This window comes from Lactuca serriola, chromosome 8 (genome assembly GCF_051521515.1).
Source record: "Lactuca serriola cultivar US96UC23 chromosome 8, Lser_US96UC23_V15, whole genome shotgun sequence".
NCBI lineage: Eukaryota > Viridiplantae > Streptophyta > Magnoliopsida > Asterales > Asteraceae > Lactuca > Lactuca serriola.
The window spans coordinates 275489800-275510251 of NC_136415.1; the positions used below are offsets into that span (position 1 = coordinate 275489800).

The window sequence follows — 20452 nt, forward strand, 5'->3', positions numbered from 1 at the left end:
CATAAGGTTTCTAGATCCGGTCGGCAACAGACCATAGATCCGAACAAATAATATCATATATGGCAACATATAACATTTAGCACATAAAAGCATTTTAGGCAACTTTCCTAAAATAAACCAGTGCTCGTGTCTAAAACACAACAAACACACATCTCAAAACTTCACTTAGCATTCTAAGTTTAAGTCTAGAAATCCTACAAATTCCTAGTTCGCTTAAACTAATGCTCTGATACCAACTGTGACATCCCCAAAATCTCGGCCAGAAAATACCGATTTTCATTTATGCTTTTAAAATATTTTCAGAGTAAATCCTTTTGATTTGAAAGAGTTGCGGAATTTGTTCCCAAAAACAAAACATGATAAAACAATGTTTACCAAAGCATTTAATAAAAGAAATGTATTTTCATTATAATCAAAACTCGGGGTGTCATGTTCCGATACAGACCAATAAGCATAAACGAATACATTACAAGTCATTCAACAAATATAAACATATGCAGACTTGTAATCAAAACAACTGATGGTTCATCCATCTCATGCCCTCGCGCCACTTCCTGTAATACAATTAAAACTGAGTGGGTCAGGCTTGGGAGCCTGGTGAGCATATAGGGTTTTCAACCCACAATAAATAATCATATTTAATTTTCACCAACCAACAATAACCCAATTACCCATTCCCGTTATTCTCACTTTATGTCCCTAAGACAACTAACATAAGGGACCTATTCTAAGAATATTTCATCGGGGCGACAACACATGCTTCGGGGGTACCTCAGCAATATAAGTCAAATAAGGCAACCATGAGGGGGATGGAGTACAGCGAATGAACACCCAAGTTCATTAACACCTACAGGTGGCGAACCTGCTAATGTTTCCACAAGACTATCTAGAAAAGTATGTGGTCGTCATCTAAACTCTGCTAGATGACTAAATCAAACAACAACGAGGCCTCTCATCTGTTTATTACACACCAACTATCTACCCATGTTCTACCCAACATATTAGTAGATAAAAATATACATTTGTATACATAGTTTTGAAAACCTGTATAGCATGCTTTAATCAACACATATTTCACATAACAGATGAGGCACACACACACATAACACGTATCTCATAGAGAATAAATCATATCTATGAGTTAGAAGAAAGTGAATACACATTCACACACATAAACAACAATATACTTAATACACTCGAACCAAACTTGTATTATTATCATGTTTATGAAAGGTAGTATACACTCACTTGATCAGAAGATGATCGGACAGCACTACGACTTGCAGAAGTAGTAATTCTCAGCAGATCTGGAAGATCTCTTCAAAAATCGAACTTCTCGCGGGCAAAGCTTCGGCTCGGGAACCGCACTTCTCGGGATCTTCGGGATCTCGGGACTTGCCTCGGGGCTCGAGAACAATACCGGGGCTTCGGGATATTTCTGGCATGCAAAACGATGCAAAACGAGAGAGAGAAGAGAGGAAATTGGCAAAAGACTCGGCTGCCTTCGGATCCTATTTATAGGAGGCTGGAGCCTCGGTGTACGCGAGGCGTACTGCAGTATGCAGCGCGTACTGCTTCCGAAATCGTCACTGCATGCGTCATCCGAAGTGTCGACACTCTTCGGAGTACGCGGGGCGTACGTCGGATCGGACCGGTGACTCGCCTTCGGATAATGCCGGATTTAAGGATTAAAAATAAATACAATTTATTTAATAAACTTCGGAAATTCATATCTTCTTCATACGAACTCCGTTTTCGACGTTCTTTATATCCACGCGAAGGTGAGACTACGCTCTACAACTTTCGTTTAGACTCCGTCGGCTAATATTGACTTTATTTTTATTATTAATTATTAATAGGCTGAGACATAAACTTTCGTTATAAATTCATAACTTCTTCGTTTGACGTCCGTTCTCGCCTAACTTTTTATCGCTTCGATACCAACAACGGGATCTTCGATTCTCATTTAGATTGCTTCGGCTAAAAACCGCTCGATCTCAAATCGAGTATTTCGGGCTGCACACCGTTAAGCCGAAACTTCAATAAATCATAACTTCCTCATACGAAGTTAGATTTGGACGTTCTATATATATTCGGAAACCTCGTTTCAACTACTACAACATTATTCAAAGATATTAAGTTTATTTTACACTTAAATTTTGACGCTTATTTTTATTCTTAATTAATCAAACCACATAATTAAGCAATTAAGCACAAAACACACAATACTTAAATAATACAATCTTATTATTTCAAAACGGGTTACAAAGGTTAACCTAGACTATTACATTGCTACAAATGGCAAGCCCGGAAACACAGACGTAACAGTATCAGAGCCTTGGGTTGAGGGATTCGGGTGCACCTTCGGGCGTATCTGAACTGAAACTGAGGATTTGAGAGATTTTCAAAATAAAATTCACAAAATTTTTCTCAAGAGTAAAAAGTTTTTGAAAGAGCAGAGCAGAGCAGTGTGTACGATTAGCCAGCGCCCGAACGGTGATTTCCCAAAATACCCTTACATTATGAGTTATGAGATATGTATGATATGATATGAAGCTAGAGTAGGCTAGGTATTCTTATTAGGACTAGAGTGGCCTGATTTGTGATGCCTTAGCCTAGGGATTTTGCTGCTAGGAGATGGTTGAGTGTGAATAGATAGCAACGAGGAGCTTCTGAGAGATCTGCTTGAGAGTAGACTATGCATAGAGGGAGAGTAGAGTACTTGGGATTTTGGATCCTAGGAGGAGGACTTGGGGTGAATAGTGATGCAGTGCGGACGGTAGTATTGGGCCCGTACTACCGAAGGCACCGGATCAGTGCGCAGCCCAAGTAAGAATCCTTAGGGTACCAGGGATCAAGTAGGATTGGGATATCGAGTGTGTATGCGCTCGAGCGAGTCTCTGATATCTTGTGTTGTATTTCAGAGAGAGACATCATGGTTGGGACACGCCACAGGCCAGGGACTAGCGAGGGGGTGTGAGCGATGAGGAGCTCCGCCAGACGATTCATGATGAGGTGGCAGCTGCCATCCGCACTGAGATTCCAGAGATGTTCGGGTCTATCAAGACCACATTGATTAAGACTTTTGATGAGCAGTATGATGCTCTTTCTGATGTTGCTGTTGCTGTAGCCACTACAGCCGTTGCTGCTACCCGACCGCAGGGGGGTGACGTGTTGCTGTACCGGGAGTTCAGCAACACGAAGCCACCAGAGTTTGATGGGACACAGGATCTGATAGCCATGATGAGGTGGATCTCTTACATTGAGGGGTGCTTCTACACATGTTCATGTCTGGAGCATCTGAGATTTCGGTTCATGCTGAACCAGCTTCGCTTGGGGGCGAAGGACTGGTGGAAGTTTGTGACAACGCACTATTCTTCTGCAGAGCTTGCTGCGGTGACCTGGGAGCGGTTCACCGCTATGTTTCGTGATGAGTACGTTTCCCCGGTGGAAAGGGAGCGTTTGGCCCAGGAGTTCTCGACCCTCAAGCAGGGTACTGAGTCTGTTACTGTGATCACCAGGATGTTTCATGAGAGGGCGATGTTCTGCCCTGAGCACGCGTCTTCCGAGCAGGCACATATGAGTCGGTATTTGAGAATTTTGAGGAGAGACATCCGCGAGTTTATGGCGAACTCGACGTACCGAACGTTTGCCGAGCTTCAGGAAAATGCCCAAAAGAGGGAGATTGAGCTAGAGACTCAGGCCAGGGAGGAGGCGGAGTCTCAGGGGAGGGATCGGCGACCGACACAGTCCCAACCGGATGCCAAGCGGGCTAAGCCCGCCGATTCGAGATTAAGGAACCAGAAGGGCCGCACTTGTGGCAAGTGCGGCAAGAGTCATGAGGGGGTGTGCAGAGCAGGGTCTTGCTACAAGTGTGGCAAGGAGGGGCACATGGCCAAGGATTGCCCCAAGGGGTTTGCAGTTTGTTTTCACTGCAACCAGACCGGACACCGAAAGGCCGAGTGTCCACAGTTATGAGGGTCAGCTCAGGGAGCTTCTCAGGGATTTGTCCCTGCTATTGTTCGAGCTACAGAGAGTTGGCCGGTGAAGGTCGAGGCGTCGAAGGCTCACGGGAGAGCCTTCCAGTTGACAGCAGAGGAGGTCCGCGCAGCACCCGATGTTGTGGCTGGTATATATTCTTTCCTCTGTTTATTTTGAGTTTGTGGTGGTATGCTTATGTTTTGATATGTGTAGGTACATTTCTTGTGTGTTCTATACCTGCTTTGGTGTTATTTGACTCGGGTGCGAATCGGTCTTTTGTGTCATTAGCCTTTAGTCAGCACATCAGTATTCGTCGAGAGGTGTTGAGTCGACCTTTGCGAGTTTCCATAGCTGACGAGAGAGCAGTGTATGCCACTGATGTGATTCGAGGATGTGTACTCGAGATATTCGGCGTTGAGTTTCCGATTGATTTGGTCCCGATTGCTATGGGAGATGTATGTGTCATTGTGGGCATGGACTAGTTGAGCAGATTTGGAGCAGTTATCAATTGTAAGTGACAGTTGGTGACCAAACGAGACCCTAGTGGGGGAGTTCTTACGATTTATGGCGAGGGTACCCGTTTTGGGTCGGCTTTTTGTTCAGCCGTGAGAGCGAGGCAGAGTCCACAGTAGGGCTGTAGTGGGTATGTGGCTTACATGGTGGATACGAGGGTAGGTGCAGAGAGACCAAGGTCGGTCGATGAGGTCCCGATAGTGCGTGAGTTCCCGGATGTTTTCCCCGAGGAGTTGCCAGGTGTGCCTCCCGAGAGGCAGGTGGAGTTCCGTATCGATTTGGTTCCGGGGGCAGCGCCCTATCGCCTTGCACCTCCAAAGATGCATGAGTTATCCTCGCAGCTTCAGGAGCTGTTGGGGAAGGGGTTTATACGGCCGAGTAGCTCGTCGTAGGGAGCACCGATCCTTTTTGTCAAGAAAAATGATGGTTCACACCGGATGTGCATTGATTACCGGGAGTTGAACAAGCTGACGGTCAAAAACCGTTACCCCTTACCGAGGATTGACGATTTGTTCGATCAGTTGCAGGGAGCATCTTGGTTCTCCAAGACTGATTTAAGGTCTGGATATCATTAGAGAGACCGAGTTCAGTCGATGAGGTCCCGATAGTGCGTGAGTTCTCGGATGTTTTCCCCGAGGAGTTGCCAGGAGTACCTCCCGAGAGGCAGGTGGAGTTCCGTATCGATTTGGTTCCGGGGGCAGCGCCTATCGCTAAGGCGCCCTATCGCCTCGCACCTCCAGAGATGCAGGAGTTATCCTCGCAGCTTCAGGAGCTGCCGGGGAAGGGGTTTATACGGCCGAGCAACTCGTCGTAGGGAGCACCAATCCTTTTTGTCAAGAAAAAGGATGGTTCACACCGGATGTGCATTGATTACCGGGAGTTGAACAAGTTGACGGTCAAAAACCGTTACCCCTTACCGAGGATCGACGATTTGTTCGATCAGTTGCAGGGAGCGTCTTGGTTCTCCAAGATTGATTTGAGGTCTGGATATTATCAGATGAGGGTGCGTGATGAGGATATCCAAAAGACAATGTTCGGGACTCGTTATGGGCATTACGAGTTCGTGGTGATGCCTTTCGGGCTCACCAATGCACCAACGGCGTTCATGGATCTCATGAACAGGGTGTGCAGGCCGATGTTGGATCGTTCGGTGATTGTGTTCATTGATGATATATTGGTATATTCGAGGTCCAGAGAGCAGCATGAGGAGCATTTGAGGGAGATCCTCGGAGTTCTGAGATCAGAGAGGCTTTACGCCAAATTCTCCAAGTGCGATTTCTGGTTACGGGAGGTCCAGTTTCTAGGACACCTCGTCAACCAGAATGGGATATTGGTTGATCCGGCCAAGATTGAGGCGATGATGAGTTGGGAGGTACCGAGATCTCCTTCAGACATCAGGAGTTTCCTGGGGTTGGCCGGATATTATTGGAGATTCATTCAGGATTTCTCCAGGATTGTTGTTCCTCTCACCAGGCTGACCCGGAAGGGCGTGACTTTCAGTTGGGGCCCGGAGCAGCAGGCCTCATTCGAGACACTTCGCCAGAGATTGTGCGAAGCCCCAGTGCTGGCCCTTCCGGAGGGAATGGAGGACTTTGTGGTATATTATGACGCGTCGATATCGGGACTGGGTGCGGTGCTGATGCAGAGAGGGCATGTGATAGCATACGCATCAAGACAGCTGAAGCCTCATGAGATGAGGTATCCTACACATGATCTGGAGTTGGGGGCTGTGGTGTTCGCCCTCAAGATTTGGCGTCACTATTTGTATGGGGTTCGGTGTACCATATACACGGACCATAAGAGCTTGAAGTATCTAATGGATCAACCCAACCTAAACATGTGTCAGAGGAGATGGTTTGACATAGTAAAGGATTATGAGTGTGAGATCCTGTACCACCCGGGCAAAGCTAACGTGGTAGCTGATGCCTTGAGTCGCAGGGCAGAGAGTGCCCCTTTGCGAGATATTTGTATGAGATTGACAGTGATGACTCCGGTGTTGGACACCATTCGGGAGGCCTAGGTGGAGGCCATGAGATCGGAGAACCGCAAGTGAGAGCGGGTAATTGGTCAGATATCAGAGTTCATTGCCGATAATCGGGGGCTTATGACCTTCCAGGGCTGGATTTGGGTGCCATTTAAGGGCGGGTCACGTGCCATTTTGATGGAGGAGGCGCACATGTCGAAGTTTTCGATCCATCCTGGGGCCACTAAGATGTATTTGGATCTGAAAAGAGACTATTAGTGGCCTTGTATGAAGAGGGATGTGGCATGGTTTGTAGAAAGGTGCTTGACCTGTCCTAGGGTTAAGGCCGAGCACCAGTGTCCACATGGCAAGTTGCAGCTGCTTGAGGTTCCCCAGTAGAAGTGGGAACATATTTCCATAGATTTTATCACTAAATTGCCGAGGACTGCGAGAGGCGTCGATGCAATTTGGGTGATCATCGACCGGATGACAAAGAGCACTCATTTTCTTGCTATCAGTGAGAGCTCTTCCGCAGAGAGACTGGCAGAGGTGTATGTGAGGGAGGTGGTATCGCGACATGGTGTACCGATCTCGATTGTGTCAGATTGAGATGTGCGTTTCACTTCCAGGTTATAGAGGAAGTTCCATGAGGAGTTGGGTACTAGGCTGCATTTCAGTACCGCTTACCACCCACAGACGGACGGGCAGAGTGAGCGGACGATTCAGATGCTTGAGGACACGCTTCGGGCATGTGTGTTGGACTTCGGAGGGAGTTGGGACACGTATCTGCCTTTGGCTGAGTTTTCCTATAACAATAGCCACCATTCGAGCGTTGGTATGCCTCCCTTTGAGTTTATGTATGGGAGGAGGTGTAGGACTCCCATCTGTTGGGGAGAGGTAGGGCAGCGAGTAATGGGCAGCACTGAGATAGTGCTTCAGATGATGGAGCAGATACAGCAGGTTAGACAGAGGTTGCTGACGGCCCAGAGTCGCCAGAAGAGTTACGCGGATAGGCGTCGATCTGAGCTCGAGTTTCAGGTTAGTGATTTTATACTCCTGAAAGTGTCTCCTTGGAAAGGAGTGATCCGATTCAGGAAAAGGGGCAAGTTGGGGCCCCGGTACATTGGACCGTTCAGGGTGATCGTGAGGGTGGGCAGGGTAGCATATCGATTGGAGCTACCTGCGGAGTTGAGCCAGATTCATGATACCTTCCACGTGTCTCAGCTGAGGAAGTGTATAGCCGACGAGTCGGCAGTGGTGCCTTTGGAGGATATCTAGGTGGACGCGGGTCTGAATTATGTTGAGAGACCGATCGCGATTATGGACAGGAAGGTCAAGGTTCTGAGGAACAAGGAGGTGTCACTGATTCAGGTCCAGTGGCAGCATCGGAGGGGGTACGAGCTGACTTGGGAGCCGGAGTCAGAGATGCGGGAGCAGCATCCGGAGTTGTTTTCAACATGAGACTTCGAGGGCGAAGTGTGGTTCTAGTGGGGGAGAATTGTAACATCCCGAAATTCAGGTAAGGCCATTTAGCCCTTCCTTTTTATCAAATGGTCAAGACTAGTCCTTGAGTGATTTCTTGTAGCACATGAGTACGCTGGGCGTACCGAGGTACGCTGCGCGTACTCATGCGGTTAATTTGGACGCGAACTCGCCTGTGTACGCTGGGCGTAAAGGGTCCAGATGCAAACCCTAAATGTTTGGCTTGTGCACTATTTAAAGGATGCTAAGGCTCATTTCCCATCCTCCATATCAGTGAGTGAAACCCTAAGAGAGAGAGCCTTCCATCGTTCTTAGCTTGAGTGTGTGTGATTTGGAGCTCAAAGTGTCTTGGTGTGTTAGTGAAGAAGAAGGAGAGAAGAGCTTGTGGAGGCTAAGACTTGAAGTGCAAGTTTGGATCGAAGATCTACAGAGGAAGGAGCTGCATTTAGAGGTATAAAGTTCAAAATTTTCCTCCTTATTTGGTTAGATGATTGCATGGACCATTTCTAGGGTTAAAAGTCCCAAAGGTGGAGACTTTATGAGTGTAATGTACTCCATGGACCTAGATCTGTCCCATTTCAGTGATATTTGTACTATAGATCAATAAAGTTGCCATCTTGGTCGTTGTCATGAGGTTATGCTTGAGTTATGAGCTTTCTAGAGAATGGAATGTTATGGGTGTTAGTGACCTGTCCAGCCATGCAAAGGCTTAAAGTCACCAACTTTATGGATTAAGAGGCTTAGAAATGGTCAGATCTAAAAGTTGGACGTGGGTCTTAACTGTTTAAGACCTCAAGAGCTTAGAGTCTGGAACTGGGGTTTACACGGGGCGTAATCCCAGTACGCGCGGCGTAAGGGGTCGCGCAACCTGTTTCTGTGAGGACGCTGGGTACGCCCATCGTACATGTTTGGTACGCGCAGCGTAACCCGGAGGGTTGACTTTTGTTGACTTTTAGGGTTTGGTCAACTTTATAGTCTTTGAGCCATGGGAGGGGTAAAATGGTCTTTTACCTTTCTGAGAGTACTAAGAGAGGGAATAGCCTAGCCTTAAGGGATGTATTGATTTAGAGTGTTTCTTTCATATGATTAGGCGGAGGCTAGATCAAATTTTTTAGAGTTGAGATTTTACCGAGTTACCCGAGGTGAGTCTTCTCACTATACTTCACCTAGAGTGGTAATCAAAGTTATGTGACAGAGTATTTTGTATGCTTTTTCATGATGTGATTTCTATGTGATTTATGCTATGTATGTGCCAGAGTTTTCAGAGTTAGGACCGGAAGGTCCACAGAGTTTGGGTCAGAGGGCCCACAGAGTTATGAGACTGGAGGGTCCGACTGAGACACATTGACCAGAGGGTCAAACAGAGTTATAGCCTCGAGTGGCTAATATGTATTGTGTGTGGTATTTTGGGGAACTCACTAAGCAATTATGTTTACAGTGTTGTGTTATGTGTTTCAGGTACCAATGAGGATCACGAGAAGGCGTCAGTTTGATCAGTACACACATGAGGAGTTTTTTACATATTTTGATCTTGGGATGTGATGTTATGAATTGATTATGTGATACAATGATGTTTTATGACAATTATGAATGAAAATGTGTATAAATATGAAAAATTATTTGAAAATTTGGGTGTTACATATATATATATATATATATATATATATATATATATATATATATATATATAGAGAGAGAGAGAGAGAGAGAGCTAGGTTCAAATGTTTTTAGCAACTATTGTGTGCCTAAATGCACCAATGAGAATTCAAGAAATAATAAATAATTAAATAAATCATTTAAGGGTATTTTGGACATTTTATACTTTTAATTATGGAAATCATTTATTTGAAATCCTATAATTAAGGAAATAAGGTAAATATATTTGACCTACATGTGTGTGGTAGAACACGTCTCTGACTTGCTCAACAGTTGTAGCCGCCTCCGACTTCATCCACTGCATCGGATTCGTCCACCATTCATCGGTGAAGTCGCAACCAGCCGATCACTGTCCACCATTACTTCCACTTCCCGCCTCCATCAATGTCGTGAGTTCTCCACCAACACTAATGAAATCGATTTTCTTTTTTCTCAAAATTTTATTTTTTTAGATTCTATCAGTTGTTGAAATCGATTTCTTTCTTGGCAAAAATCGATTTGTTGAAATCAATTTTATTGCTTCTCTTCTCATCTGTGAAATCCATTGATTATTTGAAATCTATTTGTTTAAGTAATACTTTCTAATTGATTTGGAATATGATTTTGTAGGATACAAAATTGTTCATCGTGGGTGTTTGTTCTTCAACAACCATCGTCCCTTCATTACTATCCCCACAGAAGTCAACATCGACCCTAAAAAAGTTTCAATCGCTGAAACAAAAGCTCACCTGTCATCCCTCAATCTCGTATGTAGCCTCTATTTCGGCCATCTGGTAAGTCGATTCAATGGGTTGAAAAAACATCATCTTTCTTTTACAATTTCTCTCCAGTTTAAAGCCTCTGTTTTTGCGATTTTTGAATTCTAATCGATTTTTTTGTTGAATTTAAATTATATATTTTAACTCTACTAATAGATTTCAGTTAGACCGTTTATTTGTTGATAATAATATAAGTTTCTCAGGAAGTGATTTTAGTTATCCAAGTCCTTTTTTTTTTCTGAACACCAAGTGTTGACTAAATACCTAAATGAAGATTTACTTTGTAATTTGTCCCTTGTCCATTAAAAACTATTTTCTATTGTCCTAAGTGAATTGTTACTGAGTTTAGATAGTTCTTATATTTTGAGTAATGGTTTTGTTTTTACTTTTTCAAATAGTTGTTTACCTTTCAATTATGTTTGGCTCAATTATCAATTTATGTTTGTGTAAAGTGCACTAATCTTGTTTGGTTCAATTCTCACATCATATGGATATATAATTTCAATAGGCCTAATTAAAAGAATGATCATGAAATTAATTTATATTATCTCATCTCATGAAAATTGAGTAAGTAATTGTGTTGTTGATTTGTAACTTATAGGTAAAACATTGAAGGAGCACAAGCAAAGAAAGTATGGGCAATATTCTGCCAGAATGTATACTATGTAGTCTTCCATATGCTATGTATATACTGATGGGGTTGATTTCATATGCCAATACAGTGAATTAATTTTGTTTGATTTCATATATCAACATAGTAAAGGCTTAATACTATATGCCAATATAGATTGGTGAAAGCTACTCATCTTGTTCTAGAAAACTGTTTAAAAAGGTAAGTAATTTGTTTGTGTATTATTTTGGTTTATTTTGTGATTTTGAATTCCAACTTCTATTCTCCCTTGTTATTGTGTATTTGGAATCTAAAATTATATTAGCAGTAAATACGATACTTTTGAATGTATTCTAGGTATTCTGTCAGAATAAACCCTGCTAGAATAAAATCTATGTATTCTGCCAGAATATATTCTATGTCTTCTGCCAGAATATATAAAGTGATAGTTAATTGCAAGCAACATATTTTTAACCATTATTAGTTTTTGTTGTATTTGTGATAGGAATGACCGGAAGAATGTGTTGAAGACCTAATAGGAATAACTTGAAGAACGAATAAAGTTCGAACATACTCACATTTTAATAATGTTGTTATTTTTTAAGAATTTTATTCATTTTTGTTAATATTCTTTTAGAATATGTATAATTATATTAAAATGTATAGAGTAGCTTGTCTGTAATAATATGTATGAATTTGTATTTAAGTTTGGATGTATAAGAATATATTAGAAAGTTGTTATTTTCCAACCTCAGTTTCAAGAACTTTGTTATTTTTCAATAATATTCTAATAGAATAAAATTCTGAAAGAGCATCATTCTAACTAAAAAAATATTCTGACAGAATAAAATCGGTTATGTTTACAAATTATGTTAGAATTAAAATTGAATTAATTAAAAAAAATTATATTTTTAAAATTAGGAGAATTAATTATCCATAAATATCCGAAAATTTCCTTTTATAATTGTAGTTAATTGTCCAAAATACCCTTTTGCTAAAATTTTTATGATTATATGGTACATGCTATCCCATTGTAATATCCAGATTTGTGCATTCTGGCACACAATAGTTAGTAAAAACAAAATAACCTAACCCTATATATATATATATATATATATATATATATATATATATATATATATGATATAAGATCATCTTTTTGGATTATCCTTTTCATTCCTGTTCTACACCTGTGTAACCTTTTTCAACATTGAGATTAATATAGTTTTCATTCAAAGTGGTTTTTTCCCGATTTTGAGTTTTTCCACTATAAATCCGGTGTTATTCTGGTTGCTTGTTTATGTTCTTACTCTTTCAAGTGGTATCAGAGATAGGTTAAGGATCAGAGACATACCGGTTGCTGATCGAACATACCCGTTAGTCGTTTGAAACCCAGACAGTTTTTTTTGGAGATTCTTCATAAGTTGTTTTTTCTTTTTCCGTGACGATCTATACACCATCAAAGTTAATCGATCATTCTTGCCCAGGTCGTTCTTACCTTCTTGAATCCCTCGTATATGTTTTTCCTTTTCTTTGAATCGCAACGTAGTTTATTTCTTTATTAAACCCTCGTCTTATTAAACCTATAAGTTGTCTCCTTTTTAAACATCTTATTTTATCCCATAAAACCCACCAACCATTTTAATTTGCTTTTACTTAGCCCATACTCGCATTCATATCTTTAATCGATCGTTTGTTTTAAACCATTCAAACAATTGATTATTTTCAACCTATTTCTTTGAATTATTTTTCTTAATCCAGAAAATAAGGGTATAAAATCGATTACTCTATGGCAACTGTCAAATACGATCTTCCACTTTTAAATTGTGGCACTCATTTTTCACTTTGGCAAGTGAAGATGCGAGATTTTTTGGCTCAAACGGATTATGACGATGCATTAGATTCATTTGGAAATAAACTTCAAGCTACTTGTACTCCCGATGAGATAAACAAGGATCGTAAAGCCCTGGCACAAATCCAGTTACATCTCCACAATAATATTATCCAAGAAGTACTCAATAAAAAAACTGTGGCTGCCGTTTGGTTAAAGCTTGAGTCAATATGCATGTCAAAAGATCGCACGAGTAAGATGCATTTAAAGCAAAAGCTTTTTCTACATAAGCTTCAAGAGGGAGGTAGTTTACTTAACCGCATCTTTGATTTTAAAGAGATCGTATCCGATTTAGCGACTTTGGAAATTAAGTATGACGAAGAAGACATTGGTTTGATTCTTTTGTGCTCTCTTCCGAGATCCTACTCTAACATAAGAGATACAATTCTTTATATTCGCGACACCCTTACTTTACCTGAAGTTTATGAAGATTTGTATTCAAAAGAAAATATGAAAGAGATGGTATCTTCAAACGGGGTAAGTAGTTCACAAGCTGAAGGGTTATCGGTTCGGAGTCATTCCAAGGATAGGGGATTTGTGGAAAGAAAGGGTGCTCCAAATCTCGAGGCAAGGGCAATGAAAAAAAATTCAGGTATTGTCACAAATATAGTCATGATATTTCAGAGTGTCACAAGTTGAAAAATAAAGAAAAGAGAAACGCGGAAAAGAAAGATGAAGACTATCGTCGGGGTTGCCGATATTCATGATGAATGGATTCTTGACTCGTCTTGCATATATCACATGTGCCCACATAAATATTGGTTTTCCACTTCTGAACCAATTCTCAATGCTGGGTCCGTTCTTGGTTTTGACAATTCACAATGCAAAATTGAAGGAATCGGCTCCGTTCATATCAAGATGTTTGACGGTACTGCTCGTATATTGACCGATGTTTGTTACATCCTGAAGATGAAAAGAAACCTTATATCACTTAGCGTCTTTGACAACAAAGGCTTCAAATTTACGGGTAAAGATTGTATGCTAAAGATCTCAAAAGGTTCTGTAGCTGTTATTAAAGCAGATTTGCGAAAATGCAATGGATTGTACTATGTTCGGGGTACAACTATCACTGCTTCCACTACTCTTGTGACTCTTAATAATCATCTACCTGATTCTCATGACAAATCATCCCCAAAGGATCTAAAAAAATCCAAAATCGATCACAAACACGGTTCTTCGGTTAATCCCGAAACTGCTTCCAATTTTAGTCCAATATTGTCTGCCACGTCTTCAGAAACCGATGCGGTTAAAATATGGCATTGTCGATTAGGACATAGAATTTGGATTGTCTGAACGAAATAAACAGGGTGTACTTGATGGTTTCAATAAAGGCAAGCTGGAATTTTGCGAACATTGCGTTTTCGGTAAATCTAAGCGGCTAAAGTTCAATATCGGCAAGCACACCACCAAAGGCATTTTAGATTACATACATTCTGATTTGTAGGATCCTTACCAACACAAATATATTGGTGGTGCAAGTTATATGTTGGCGATAGTCGATGACTACTCTCAAAAGGTATGGCCTTATTTGCTGGAAAGCAAGTTTGACGCGTTTTTTGCCTTTAAAGAATGGAATATTATGATCGAAAATCAAACTTTGAAGAAAATTAAAAAGTTAAGGAATGATAATGGTATGGAATTTTGTTCAAAAGATTTTGAATCATTATGCAAATCTGAAGGTATTGTTCGTCACTACACCGTTCCTCATACGCCGTAACAAAACGATGTAGCTGAACGGATGAATCGCACCATTATTAACAAGGCTTGTTGTATGCTATCCGGGGCATCTTTACATCATATATTTTGGTCTGAAGTAGACTCCACAACATGTTATTTGATCAATCGTTCACCTTCAATTCCATTAGACAAGAAGACTCTAATTGATGTTTGGTCCGGTTCGCCCGCAGACTATTTGGAGCTGCATATTTTCGGGTGTGTTGCATATGCTCACGTTGATAATGGTAAGCTGAATCCTAGAGCTATTAAATGCATTTTTATTGGTTACAGGTGAAAGGATATAAGCTTTGGAATCCCGAAACAAGCAAAGTAATTATAATCCGAAATTTCGTTTTCAACGAAACTGTGATGTATTACTCACCCAACAGCCACGTCAATTCTCAACATGGTTCTTTTCCAAATATTTTAGACACATCCTAGGCTTCTCCTAATAATATTTATTCTCATGAGAGTGCTCAAATTCAGGTGGAGCACACTATCACTTTTGAAAATACCGAAAATCAAGGCAATTCGCTCAACCCGAGTAACAATGTTTCATCAACTCCTTCAAGCTCTTCGTCCCCATCTCATTCTATTGAAAATGATAGACCTAGGAGGGTTATTAGACCTCCTAGTGGGTTCACTAATGTTTCTAATTCAGTATCTTATGCTTTCTCGGTTACCGAGGAAATTTAAAAATTATCAGGAGCCATCATCCTATACTAAAGCAATTTCTACTTCTGATTTTGACAAGTGGATGACTGCAATGCAAGAAGAAATGGAATCTCTAGAGAAGAATCAAACTTCAGAACTTTTCAAATTACCCAAGGAAAAGAAGCCAATTAGATGCAAATTGGTGTACAAGAAAAAGGAAGATTCCATATTCAAAGCCCGACTCGTTGCAAAAAGGTATAGCCAAATACCAGGTATAGATTTTACTGATGTGTTTTCTCCCGTTGTCAAGCATAGTTCCATTCGTACTTTACTTAGCATTATTGCAATGCATGATTTTGGAGCTTCAACAACTTAATGTGAAGATCGCTTTCTTACACGGTGATTTTGAAGAAAACATTTACATGGAGCAACCCAAAGGTTTTGCTATTCCCAAGAAAGAAGGTTTGGTGAGTCGGTTAAAGAAATCGCTTTATGGCTTAAAGTACTTACTCCGACAATGGTACAAGATGTTTTATAGATTCATTATGTCTAAAAACTTTAGAAGATCAGATTATGATTCATGTGTTTACCTAAAATTTGAAAAAGGGCATCCTATCTACTTATTACTCTATGTTGATGATTTGCTTATAGCTGCAAAAGACAAGTCTGTCATCACCAAACTGAAAAACCAACTTGGCTGGGAGTTTGAGATGAAAGATTTGGGTGATGCAAATAAAATAATTAGCATGGAAATTTTAAGGGATCGATCCATAGGAAAGTTATACTTAAGCCAAAGCAGCTACATTAACAAAGTTCTACATCGATTCAACATGCAAAATACCAAACCGGTAAGCACACGACTTGTCGGGAATTTCTGGCTTTCTTCTAGACATTCTCCACAAAAAAAGATGAAATTGATTAGATGTCAAAGTTTCCTTATTCAAGTGCAGTTTGATCGTTAATGTATGCTATGGTTTGTTCCTGTCCCGACTTATCACATGCTTTGAGTGTTGTAAGTCATTTTATGGCCAATCCGAGAAAAAACATCGGAAAGCCATTCAATGGATCTTCTGATACCTTAAGGTACTTCTAATCCTTGTTTGGAGTTTGGGAAATCAACAACTAGGCTATGTGGATACGTTGATTTTGATTATGCAGGCGATCTCGACAAAAGAAGATCACTTAAAAGGTTATGTTTTTACTATCGGCGAGTGTGCTGTGAGTTGGAAAGCTACACTTCAATATACCGTTGCTTTGTCTACTATAGAAGATGAGTACATGGCTATTTCGGAAGCGTGTAAAGAGGTTTCTTGGCTTAGAGGGTTGTACGGTGAGCTATGTGGTGATTACTCATGCAATATAATTTATTGTGACAGTCAAAGTACGATATGCCTTACCAAGGATTCAATGTTCCACAAGTGAATGAAGCACAATGACATACGACACCATTACATTAGAGATGTCATTGCCTAAGGCGATATCAAGGTGAAAAAGATTAACACCAAGCACAACCCGACTGACATGATGACGAAGCCGATTCCGACCACCAAATTTGAACTTTTTTTTTCAGATTTGGGTGGTATTTAAAATTAAGTCCTTAGGGACTTTTGAACACTATATGTTTTTCATTTCACTAGAAGGTTGAAGGTTACATTGTTGAAGATTGGTTTCGTCGCAATATGGAGTTTGTTGAATATGCTCCAAACAGTTTTCAACTTAGTGCCCAAGAATCTGATAGCTATATTAGTTGAGTTGTTTTGGTTCCTTGCCCATCAAGTAAAAGAGGTAGATTAGTATTCATTTTAGTTACTCCTATATATAGGATATAATATCATCTTTCTGGATTATCCTTTTCATTCCCGTTCTACACTTTTGTAACCCTTTTCAACATTGAGATTAATATAGTGTTCATTCAAAGTGGGTTTTTACCAATTTTGGGTTTTTCCATTATAAATCGGGTGTTATTTTAGTTACTTGTTTACGTTCTTACTCTTTCATCTCATATAATAGCTAGAAACAGTAATTATGGACTTCTCACTTGTCAAGGCATATATGTTAGATCAAAATAAATCAAAGAACCACTCTTCAAAAGTGTGTTGAACCTCTACCACGACTGGGAAAGTAACGCCACAATGTGGTGTCGAGAAAATGGGCGTCATGGTCGCAAAATATGAAATCTCCATGACGTGGTCTAGTGATGCCACGTCATGGTGTCAGTCGGATGCAGTCGCGATAAAATTAAATGCCGCGACGTGGTGATAATGTCCACGTTGTGGTGTCTTATCATATCATCTTTTAAGATCCAAAGTAATGCATTGACTCTTTTTAATTCTTAGTACCATTCCCGATCTTTCTTTCGGTAAAATTCTTCAAAAACTCTTCTCTTCATCATGTGGGAACCCCAAACTTACTAAAAAAATGGTCTTCAAGTTTAATCTTCAAAAATTGCATGCCTTTTTCATCCATTAAACTCCTTTACTGCTTCATGTATTTTCTTTCTAACACTACAAAATAAAACCAGAAGACTAGAGAAACACATGATCATTTGGTTAAGCTAACAACTAAAACTAAAAATAAAAAAAAACTAAAAAGAAATTAAAAAAGGGAAAGAAAATGCAAACTCTTAAAACATCGAGTTGCCTCTCGGGAAGCGCTTCTTTTTGAGGAGTCGTGAGCCATACTCCTTCCCAGTCTACGTTGTTGCAGTTGGGAGTGGGATCTCCCTTTTCTCTTTTTGTTCTTTCCACTTTCACTTATAAGCTTGAACTCTTCTTTTGTATGCCTTCTTTGAATTCTCCTTCTTCTTTTTGTTGGCACTTTCCTCGTGTTTACGCTTTACCCTTTTACCTTGCTTTTTCACCTTGTTTATCTTCTTGTCATCTTCTTTAGGACCTTCCATGTCTACCTCCATCTTGAACATTGTAGGCTCCTCTAATTTCCCACCCATGTCTTCATCAATTATATCCACTTCTTCATATAAGTCCTCTTATATTTCATCAATTACTTCTTCCTCTAGAACCTTGGGTGTAGTAAATGCAATTACCTCAAATGTCATAAGAATTGAGGCTCTTGGCTTCGAACTTTTGACTTTTTCACCATGAGGCTTCCCCCAAACCTTCAACTCTTCTTCCATCATCTTCTCAATTGCAACTAACTCATCAAAATCCTCTTCCATAGCATCCAGTTTTGACACTCCATCTCTTGGCACTTCATGACTCACTTTTGGACTCATCTCAAAGGTAATTGCATCATCTTCTACACGAAGTGTGAGATTTGAGTCGCAGATGTCAACTAGATCTCTTGCGGTACTCAAGAATGGTCTTCCTAAATAATGGGAAGTTCTTCATCTTCCTTAGTGTCGAGAACCAAAAAAGTCAACCGGAAAAACAAACTTTCCCACTTTTACTAATAAGTCTTCAATTATTCCTTGTGGGTAAGTGATCGAGTGATTTGCCATCTGAATTGTCATCCTTTTGTCTTGGAGCTTTGGTAATCTGAGCTTTTGGTAGAAAGAATAAGGCATAAGGTTAATGCTTGCCCCCGAATTGGCTAAAGCATTTATAGAAGTGGAAAATTCACAAGGCAATGTGAGTTCTGGATCTCCTATCTTGATTGGCAATCCATTGATGATCGTGACTAAACACAACTCTTTAAGCACTACTGTTGATGCCTTTTCCAATTCCTTCCTATTACACATCTTTCGCAAACTTAGGAAGTTTAGCGATTGACTTGAGAAATGGGGCGTTTATCGAGAGTGAGAGCACTTGCTCCATAAACTTCTTTTGTTCAGGCTCTAGAGAGTGTTTGATTGCTCGAGATGGGAATGGAAAAGGAGGTTGATACAAATGAAAGAGATAAAAAAAATTATCTTCTCGAGACCACGACGTGGTGAATAATCAGTGAATGATTCACTATTTTGCTCTTTTGGCTCCGGGCTTCTCTTATTCCAAACAGAATTGGGTTGTATGGTAGCTGCTTCATGGGTCATTGTTGGCTCATTATGAACCTCTTCTTGGGTGTAGATCACTATTACATGAGGTTGTGATTTTCGGTCTTGATTTCTATGTGGTAAACTCTTATTAACAATTGTTGTAAGTTGCCCAAGTTGAGTATCGATATTTTTGATGGAAGCTTGATGATTTCTCACTTTAGCATCAGTAGCATCATGCCTCTTTTTAGATGCTTCCATAAATCTATGAAGTACCGACTCGAAATCCATCTTCTTTTCGGGTAGTGGTTGCTCTTTTTGGTAAAAAAAACCCCGACCGGTTGTGTATACTTCTCTTATTTCTGCTTCTTGTACTCTTCATATGGCAACTACTCCTTCTTGGGCTTCCTCCAATCTTCATCATACTTGTCACCAATAGAGTAGAACACTTATGCCTTCTTATTTTCATTTTCATCTAAATCACAATCCTTGGTCAAATGTGGCCCACTACAATTATCACACCTAACTCTTATTGCATGGATTGATTGATCCAACTTTGTCATTCGCCTATCCATATTTTCTAACTTTGCCAAAATCGCAGCCATGTTCTTGTTCCCTCTATCTCCTTTACCTCTAGTAACATCCTCTCGTGGGTTGTGGTACTCGCGTGAGTGCTTCGCAAACTATTTAATCAACTCTTTTATGGTGGCCAACTCCTTCATCATCATTGGTCCTTGGGAGTCAAGAAGTTGTCTAGTCATTACATTCACTCCATCATAGAAGATGGAAACTTCTTTTTGGACATTAAGATCATGTTGAGGGCAACTTCTATGCAAACCCTTGTATCTCTCCTATGCTATATACAATTACTCTCCAACCTCTTGTTGAAAAATTGTAATCTTCTTTTTAAGCTTCGAGATCATCGAAGGTGGACTAAATTGCTCAATAAAAGCATCATGAAGATTTTCCTACATGATAATGGATCCAAGTGCAAGTGACTTCAACCAAACCTTGGTTTCACTAATAAATATCACCGGAAGCATCCTAAGTAACACGACTTCTCTTGGCACATTAGGAACATTGAAGTATTTGTCAATGTCCTTCACTTCATCAATATGCTTGAAAGCATCTTCATATTCTCTCTCGGCGAAAGGTATATCCTTGAGCATGGATAGAATATGCCCTTTAAGTTCAAAACTTCTCTTGGACAGTATCTCGGGTGGAACTAGACCTGGTCCATATTCTTCACGTATCCTCTTCTTGTAATCTCCCATTGTCATTCTCGTGATATCCACTATCT

General features: G+C 40.4%; 1 non-coding gene across 1 annotated transcript; it reads left to right on the forward strand.

Moving 5' to 3' along the window:
• The first annotated feature begins 19959 nt into the window (after positions 1–19959).
• LOC145071537 (small nucleolar RNA R71) lies at positions 19960–20066 on the forward strand. The gene has a single exon (XR_013690546.1). It is a non-coding gene; the product is annotated as a small nucleolar RNA R71 (small nucleolar RNA).
• The last annotated feature ends 386 nt before the right edge of the window (positions 20067–20452 follow it).